General features: G+C 37.0%; 1 pseudogene; it reads left to right on the top strand.

The window, feature by feature from the left end:
- Positions 1-7,070: 7,070 nt before the first annotated feature.
- LOC135275572 (small nucleolar RNA U3) lies at positions 7,071-7,210 on the top strand (annotated as a pseudogene).
- Positions 7,211-8,927: the final 1,717 nt, after the last annotated feature.

The following is an 8,927-nucleotide window of genomic DNA, read 5'->3' as shown; positions in this document are numbered from 1 at the left end:
ACCTTTTAAGATCCAAAACAAATCTTTCTTTCTCCACTAATACCCTGTCCCAAAATACCATTGGACATACCTATTTAGCAACTGCAATAATCAGTACTACCTGGCACATCTCAGTCATTGTTATCTTATACCACAAGGAAATACCGTCTCACACCAGTCAGAATGGTTATTATTTAAAAAGTCAAAAAGAGCTGGGTGTGGCAGCTCACACCTGTAATCCCAGCATTTTGGGAGGCCAAGGTGGATGAATTGCTTGAGCCCAGGAGTTTGAGACCAGCCTGGGCAAAATAGGGAGACCTCATCTCTACAAGAAATAAAAAAAATTAGTGAGGCACAGTGGCATGTGCCTGTAATCCCAGCTACTCGGGAAGCTGAGGTGGGAGGATCACTTGAGCCCAGATGTTGGGGCTACAATGAGGTGAGATCATGCCACTCCACTTCAGCCTGGGTGACAGAGTGAGACCCTGTCACCAAAAGAAAAGTCAAAAAATAATGAATGTTGGCAAAGTTCTGGAGAAAGGGGAATCCCTATATGCTGTTGGTGGGAATGTAAACTTATTCAGCTGCTTGGAAAGTAGTTTAGAGACATCTCAAAGAACTGAAAATTACCATTAGACCCAGCAACCTCATTATTGAATATATACCCAAAGGAAAATAAATCATTCTACCATAAAGACACCTGTACTCATATGCTTCCAGCTTTTCCACATTCAGTTGGTTATAGGTTTATCATAGACAGCTTTTATTATTTTAAGATATGTTCCTTCAATGTCTAGTTTGTTGAGGGTTTTTAACACTAAGGGATATTGAATTTTATCGAAAGTCTTTTCTGCATCTATTGAGATGCCCTTGTGTTTTTTTCTTTTTGTAGTTCTCTTTATGTGGTAAATCACATTTATTGATTTGCTTTTGTTGAACCACACTTGCATCCTAATAATAAAGCCTACCTGATGGTGGTGGCTTAGCTTTTTGATATGCTGCTGGATTTGGTTTGCTAGTATTTTGTCGAGAATTTTTGCATCAATGTTCATCAAAGATATTAGCCTGAAGCTTTCTTTTTTGTTGTGTTTTTGCCAGGTTTTGGTATTAGAATGATGCTGGTCTCATTGAGTGAGTTACCGAGGAGTACCTCCTCCTCCCATTTTTGGAATAGTTTCACTGGGAATGGTACCAGATTTTCTTTATACATCTGGTAGAATTTGGCTATGAATCCATCTGATCCTGGGCTTTTTCTGATTTGTAGGCTTTTTCTGATTTGTCAATTTTGGAACTCACTATTGATCTGTCCAGGGATTCAATTTCTTCCTGGTTCAATCTTGAATTAAGAGATGACACAAACAGAAAAACATTCCATGCACATGGATAGAAAGAATCAATATTGTTAAAATGGTCATACTCCCCAAAGGAATTTACACATTCATTGCTATTCCCATCAAACAACCAATAACATTCTTCATAGAATTAGAAAAAAAAACTATTTAAAAATTCATATGGAACCAAAAAAAGAGACTGAATAGCCAAGGTAATCCTAAGCAAAAAGAATAAGACTGGAGGCCTCACATTACCCCACTTCAAACTATACTACAAGGCTACAGTAACCAAAACAGCATGATACTGGTAGAAAACCAGACACATAGGCTGATGGAACAGAATAGAGAATCCAGAAATAAAGCTGCACACCTACAGCTATCTGATCTTCAATAAAGCTGACAATAACAAGCAATGGGGAAAGAACTCCCTACTCAGTAAATGATGCTGGGACAACTGAACAGTTATATGCAGAAGATTGAAACTGGACTCCATACTTACACCATATACAAAAATCAACTCAAGATGGATTAAAGACTTAAATGTAAAAACTAAAACTGCAAACACCATGGAAGATAGGAAATACTATTCTCAACATAGGACCTAGTAAAGATTTCATGATGAAGACTCCAAAAACAATTGCAACAAAGACAAAAATTGACAAATGGGACCTAATTAAACTAAAGAGCTTCAGCACAGCAAAAGAAACTATCAGCAGAGTATACAGGCAACCTACAGAGTGGGAGAAAATATTTGCCAACTATGCATCCTACAAAGATCTAATACCAAATTTATAAGGAAATTAAACAAATCAATAAGCAAAAAAAAAAAAAAAAAAAAACAGACAAACCCATTAAAAGGTGGGCAAAGGACATAAATAGACCATTTTCAAAGGAAGATATGCATGTGGCCAACAAGAATATGAAAAAAATCCTCAACATCACTTAATCATTAGAGAAATGCAAATCAAAGCCACAATGAGACACCATCTCACACCAGTAAGAATGACTATTACCAAAAAAGTCAGAAAATAACAGATGTTGGTGAGGTTGTAGAGAAATGGGAACACTTACATATGGTTAGTGGGAATGTAAATTAGTTTAGCCATTGTGAAAAGCAGTTTGATGATTTCTCAAAGAACTTAGAATTACCATTTGACCTGGCAATTTCATTATTGGGTATATACCCATTCTACCATAAAGACACATGTATGTGTATGTTCATTGCAGCACTATTCACAATAGCAAAGACATGGAATTAACATATATGCTCATCAACAGTGTAATGGATAAAGAAAATGTGATACATATATACCATGGAATATTAGGCAGCCATAAAACAATGAGATCAGGTCCTTTGCAGCAACATGGATGGAGCTGGAAGACACTCTCCTAAGCAAACTAACACAGGAACAGAAACCCAAATATTGGCTGGGTGTGGTGGCTCATGCATGTAATCCCAGCACTTTGGGAGGCTAAGGCGGGTGGGATTACTTGAAGTCAGGAGTTCAAGACCAGTCTTGGCAACATGATGAAACCCCATCTCTACTAAAAATATAAAAATTAGCGGGGCATGGTGGCAGGCGCCTGTAATCCCAGCTACTCAGGAGGCTGAGAGGCATGAGAATCACTTGAATACAAGAGGTGGAGGTTGCAGTGAGCCGAAATTGCACCATTGCATTCTAGCCTGGGCAATAGAGTGAAACTCTGTCTTAAAAAAAGAAAGAAAACGAAATATTGCATGTTCTCACTTATAAGTGGGAGCAAAACATTGAGTACATATGGACATAAAGAAGGAAACAATAGACATTGACCTGGGAGGAGGGTGGGAGGAGAGTAAGGATTGAAAAACTGACTATCAGGTACTGTGCTGATTACCTGGATGATAAAATAAGCTGTACACCAAACCCCTGCAACATGCAATTTACCTATACAACAAACCTGCATATGTACCCCTGAACATGAAAGAAGAGTTATTTTAAAAGAAAGACAGAAAACTGGGCCTTGTTTTCTTATATTCCCAGCTCCTGACTTGAGTTCTTGTTACAAAATAAATCCAGGACCTACAACCACGATGTTGCTGCTCACCTGAGTTTTACTACTCCCTGGTTTTACACTCCCGCTTCCTATCAGATAAAACTAACTTGAGTATTCATAACGGCTGGAAGTAAGCTTACTATACCTTTTGGATTTACCATATTAGACTACTGGCTAGTCAATAGGGACTCAGTATGGTTAAAGTAAGGCCAAAAAAAAAAAAAAAAAAGTAGACTTCAGTCTGGCAAATCCACTAATCCTATTACCAACTTCTTTCCCCTACCAGTCTCTGCCACTAAGGTCTCAGCATGCTTTTCAATTACACTGCCTGATTAATAACTAGAGCAGACAGGAAGCTTCAAGAACAGTTATGGGCAGAATGTCAGTTTTTTGAGAAGGAACTGAGCAAAGTTGTAACTCTAGGACTGAGAAACTTGGCTTGTCACTAAGTTCATGACAGAAGAAACTATATCTGTCTTGTACCCCAAATATTTCCAATGCCTAGAACAGTTGTTAGCACCTTTTAGGAGCCAATTTGTTCCTAATTTTCCTATTGGATAAGTGAAGTACTAAGCAAGAATATGAGTAAAAAGAAGAGAGAAGCCTGGTTATGAAAACCAAGACTATAAATACACCAAATATTCCTTATCTGCCAGCATCTCCTTATAAGAGAATCTGCCTACACCACTGAGTCTTGCCCCATATCTAGGCCCAGCAGCAGAATAAGGCCTGCTTTGTAAAGTGAAAATGCAGCACCCCTTGTTCAAAAATTAAGAATTGCATTATAGTGACTGCCAAACATTAAACTGAGTATGCAGATCTCTTCTGAGCCCAGGACCCTGGGCAACTGCACAGGTCACATGCCCATGGAGCGGGCCAACAGCCCTGTTTACATAAGTAATCCCTGATCCCCAGAGCCAGCTAATCCAAGCAAGGTCAATTCGATTCTCTCTGAAGAACTGGATCAAAGAAACAGAGAAACTTAGTTAGATAGGTATGGGCACTGATCTCTAAGCCAAAGTGGCCTTAGGGCTGGTGGCCATTTTCAACCATATACGCACAGTTTCATAAGCAGAAAAAGCCAGTCATAAGGAAAGTTGGAGAATGTAGCAGCTTTAGGTGAGATAATCAAGATACCACATGACCGTAGAAGAGTGAGAGGCAGAGAGAGAAGCTGTCTGATAACTTCTTGGGAGGTCCAATTGTGTAGACCACTTTCCTGTTCTCTTGAGGCCCAGCTGAACGTTTAACAATCTTATTCATAATTTGATCTCACTGGAGTAGTGGTTATGGTGGGGGTTTCGCTGTTTTTACTTTTAATTTTTTCTTTCAACCTAAAAATCCCTGAAAAAGCTAGGAAGAGGTAATAAGCCAACATTGTGGCATCCTAAAGGTTTGGGTTGCAATTTCGTAATCTCTTTTGCCTGTCCGCTGGTGGTAGAAACCTTAACAAGGCTGGCAACAGAGGTGACAGTCAGGTGGCCCAGGTAGAGGGGAGAAGAAGGCTATAGAGTCTGAGAGAAAAATGGTTCAATAGAAGGCCCTTAGCTGTTATGATGTGGATTAATAGCTGGTTGAAATAGGGGATGAAGTAGGGAATCATAAAAACTAGGATATATGTTAAGTGTTTTATAAATTTAAAACACTTAAGTGTATATTCTCCCAACAAATTTTGTAATATAGGGCCAAAAGCCTTTTTTTTATTAGTACATTAAATAGAGTTCAGAATAATTATAATTTTTCTTTCATCTTCCACCCATAACACATCTCTGACTTCCAGTTCTGATTTCTCTAAATTATATTAGAAATTTAAAGATTCATGGAAAATAAAATGAATGTAAATGTCTCCCAGATTTTTATATTTACTAATTTTTTACAGTTGTCTAATTAGCAACTAATTTTGACAGCCACTTTTTAATTACTTATTGAGTCTTTTCAACCATGTAACTTACTTTTTTAAGAAACACTTTATGTGCAGTTAAAATTGTCCATTTTAAGTGGACGACTCCATGAATGTTGACATATGCATACACCTATTTAACCACTATTACAATCAAGGTATAGAACATTTCCATTCCCCACCTAAATTTCTCTTGTACCCTTGTACAGTCACTCTCCTCTCCCGTTACCCAGCCCTTGGAAATTACTGATTGGAACTAGTGCTTTCTATAACTCTAGTTTTGTCTTTTCTATAATTTTATATAAACAGAAGAATATAATATATAGTCTCGGGTCTACTTTTTCACTTAGCATAATGCTTTTGAGATTTATCTGTGTTTTGGCATGTATCAGTAATTCATTTCTTTTTTATTAGAGTAGTATTCTGGTGTACTAACTTAGAACAATTCTTTCATACACTCATTTGCTGATAGATGCTTAGATTGTTTTCAGTTTTTGGCTACTACAAACAAAGCTACTATAAATATTTATGGGTAGATCCTGGTACAGACTTTCATATTTTTAAAAGTAAAGCAGCTAGGTTGTATGACAGGTGTGTTTTTTAAGGAACTGCCGAAATATTTTTCACAGCTGGTTGTGTCATTTTGCATTCCCGCCAGCAATGAACCAGAGTTTCAGTTGCTCCACAGCCTCATCAATTCTTGCCAATGGTAGCCTTTCTATTTTAGCAATTCTAGTGAATGTGTGATGGTATCTCATGTGGTTTTAATCTGCAGTTCCTTGATGACTAATATTATGCATCCGTTCATATGTATCTTCTTTGACATCTGCATACACTCTTTGATCAAGTGTCCAAATCTTTTGACTTTTTTTGTTTTTGATGATGACAAGTTTAGTGTGTTATTAGAAAAATGGGTTTAAGTGGAGAGTAGACCTCTGAGAAAGACACTTTTCCTTACTAGAAAGATGGTTTGATTTAGTGCCACAGTTTCAGCTATGGTTCTGACACATACAGACTATGTAGCTGCGGACAAGTTATGCTGTCTCTTTCAGACACCATATCCAACATCTATAAGATGGGGAACATAATTATATCCTTCTCATTCAGTTGATATACAACATCTAGCATTACATTAAAGATACATTCAATAAACAATGGTGTTTGTAATTATGATTATATGGTATTAAGATTGAATATTGCTTTTTCTCTCTTTCTTCCCTTCCTCCCTATTTCTCTGTTGTTGTTTTTGTATATAAATATACAGTGATTTATATATATATATATATATATAGTTTTTTTTAAATAAAGATGGCATCTCCCTATGTTGTCCAGGTCTTGAACTCCTGGGCTCAAGGGATCCCCCTCACCTCCATCTCCCAAAGTGTTGGCATCACAGGTATGAGCCACTATGCCCAGACTCTGTTGGTTTTAATTGCAGAATGCACAATTCATAAGAAACCTGGTCTCCAGACAGCTCTGACTAGTGGCCCCACCTACTATTCCTTAGCAGACTGTAGCTGCAAACCAAATCTCCTACACAATCCTGTCTGGTGCAACTGGGATGAGTTTCTCTCTCTGCCCCAGTCACAGACCAGCATGTAATTGGGTCGGAAGAAAAATCAAGTAATAATTAGGACCATTACCATTTGAAGAATTTCTGTAAATGTTATAAGTGAAAATGATGTTTGGAATATTTGCATTTGAAAGAACAATACAATCTATATTTCATAGATTATATTTGAAAAAGCTAATTACCCAAAAAAAATTTACCACTGGTTCAAAATTTTTTTTTCTGGGGACCCAGCAAAGGCTGTAGGGTTAAGATCAAGGCTATACTTTTGGAGATTATTTCTAAATAGTTTACTGCTAGAGAATAACTCTGACCATATAGAGTATGGAATACTAGGAGGAGTCATTTCTCTCCCTTTGCGTGAGAGTAAGAGGGAGGGAACAAAGTCTGAGTGCACTGTTTTAATTTTGGCTTCCAAAGCTGACTTTTCTTGAATAGCATTCTCTTCTATATCTTATTCTATTTGTCAAATATTTCAGTGTTTTCCAGTGTTTGCCACTTTTTGGCTTAGAGGTAGTATATTCATTAAATGAGTAATTACATTTTTGGTTGTTATGAGTTTGTTTTTTAAAAAATAAACTGTTTACTTTGGGATGATTTTACAGTTGCATAAAAGTTGTAAGATAGTGCAGAGAGTACCCTTAGACCCTTCACCCAGTTTTAGTTTCCCTTACTGTTATACACTCACGCTGTGATAGTACATTTGTAAGAAACAGACCTTAGTATATTGCTATCAACTAAGGTCCGGGTGTTATTTGAATCTCACCACGTTTTCCATTTATTTGCCTTTTCTGTTCTAAGATCTCATCATCCAGGATACTACATTGCATTTAGTGGTCATAGCTCCTTAGTTATCTCTGGTTTCTGACAGTTTCTTAGTGTTTAGTTGTTTTTCATAACCTTGAAAGTTTTGAGGAGTACTAGTCAGGTATTGTGTATAATGTTCCTCAAATTGTGTTTGTCTGATGTTTTTCTTTTGATTGGGCTGGGGTCATGGAGTTTTGAAATGAATAACACACAGATGAAGTGCCTTTTTCATTGCATTATATTAGGGGGCACATGATATTCACATGACATTACCTGTGATGTTAATCTTCATCACTTGGTTAAGGTAGTGTTTACAGGCTTTTCCATTGTCAAGTTACTATTTTCTCCTCCCATACTCTATTCCTTGGCATGAATCACTAAGTCACGCCCACATTCAGAAGGGAGGAGTGGGAAGAACTAGGCTCCACCTCCTGGAGGAGGGGGATCTATATTGTTTGGAATTCTGTAATAAAGATTTGTCTCTTTTCCTACATTATTTATTCAGTCATTGATTTATATCAGTATAGATATGGGACTATTTATTCTTTGGGTTATATGCCTTTACTATATTTATTTTATTGATCAAATTGTTCCAACTTTAAACATCAAGTATTTCTTCAGTATAGCTCTTGTGTCCCTTATACAGGACCCTGCCCTTGTCTGGAGGGGTTAAGGAAGGAGCACTTCCCTACTTTCTGGCACTACAAGATGTTCCAAGCTCATCTTATATTTTCCGTGTCCCAGTACTAGAATCAGCTGTTTCTCCAAGGAGCCCTGGTTCTTTTAATTGGAGAATAAGATTTAGAAACCAAGATTTGGGCAATGGCACTACTTAGTGTTACAGAAACATTACTTTTAAGACCTCTTAGTAGAAAGAGCTAGGTAATTATGTATACTAACTCACTGACATTCAGACATCTCTCATGATTGCTGTATCTATCCGTTTGTATATATATTAAGCTAATCCATACTGATTAGCTCCAACAGTAATCCAGCACCACAGGAGTCATTCTAGCCTTCTCTTCTTGCTGATTTGTAACTTTCCTCTCCAACAGTGGGAAACCAGGTCTTACCATTCACCCTCCATTTACTAATTTGTTCAATGCTTTTGATTAATTTTTTTAAACATTGGGTTGTTTATCTCATTATTATTCAATTGTGTGAGTTATTTATTCATTCTTTATTATTGTGGATATTTCTTAAATCAGACATATGTGTTGCAGATATTTTCTCTCAATGTGTTGCCTTTTCATTTTCTTTTGAATATTAAAAGTTTTTCACATTGATGAAGTCCAATTTATTATTT

This window comes from Aotus nancymaae, unplaced genomic scaffold, assembly GCF_030222135.1.
Source record: "Aotus nancymaae isolate 86718 unplaced genomic scaffold, 86718_ANA_hifiasm-v0.15.2.pri h1tg000016l, whole genome shotgun sequence".
NCBI classification, from domain to species: Eukaryota; Metazoa; Chordata; class Mammalia; order Primates; family Aotidae; genus Aotus; species Aotus nancymaae.
This window is presented reverse-complemented; position numbering and strand designations above follow the sequence as displayed.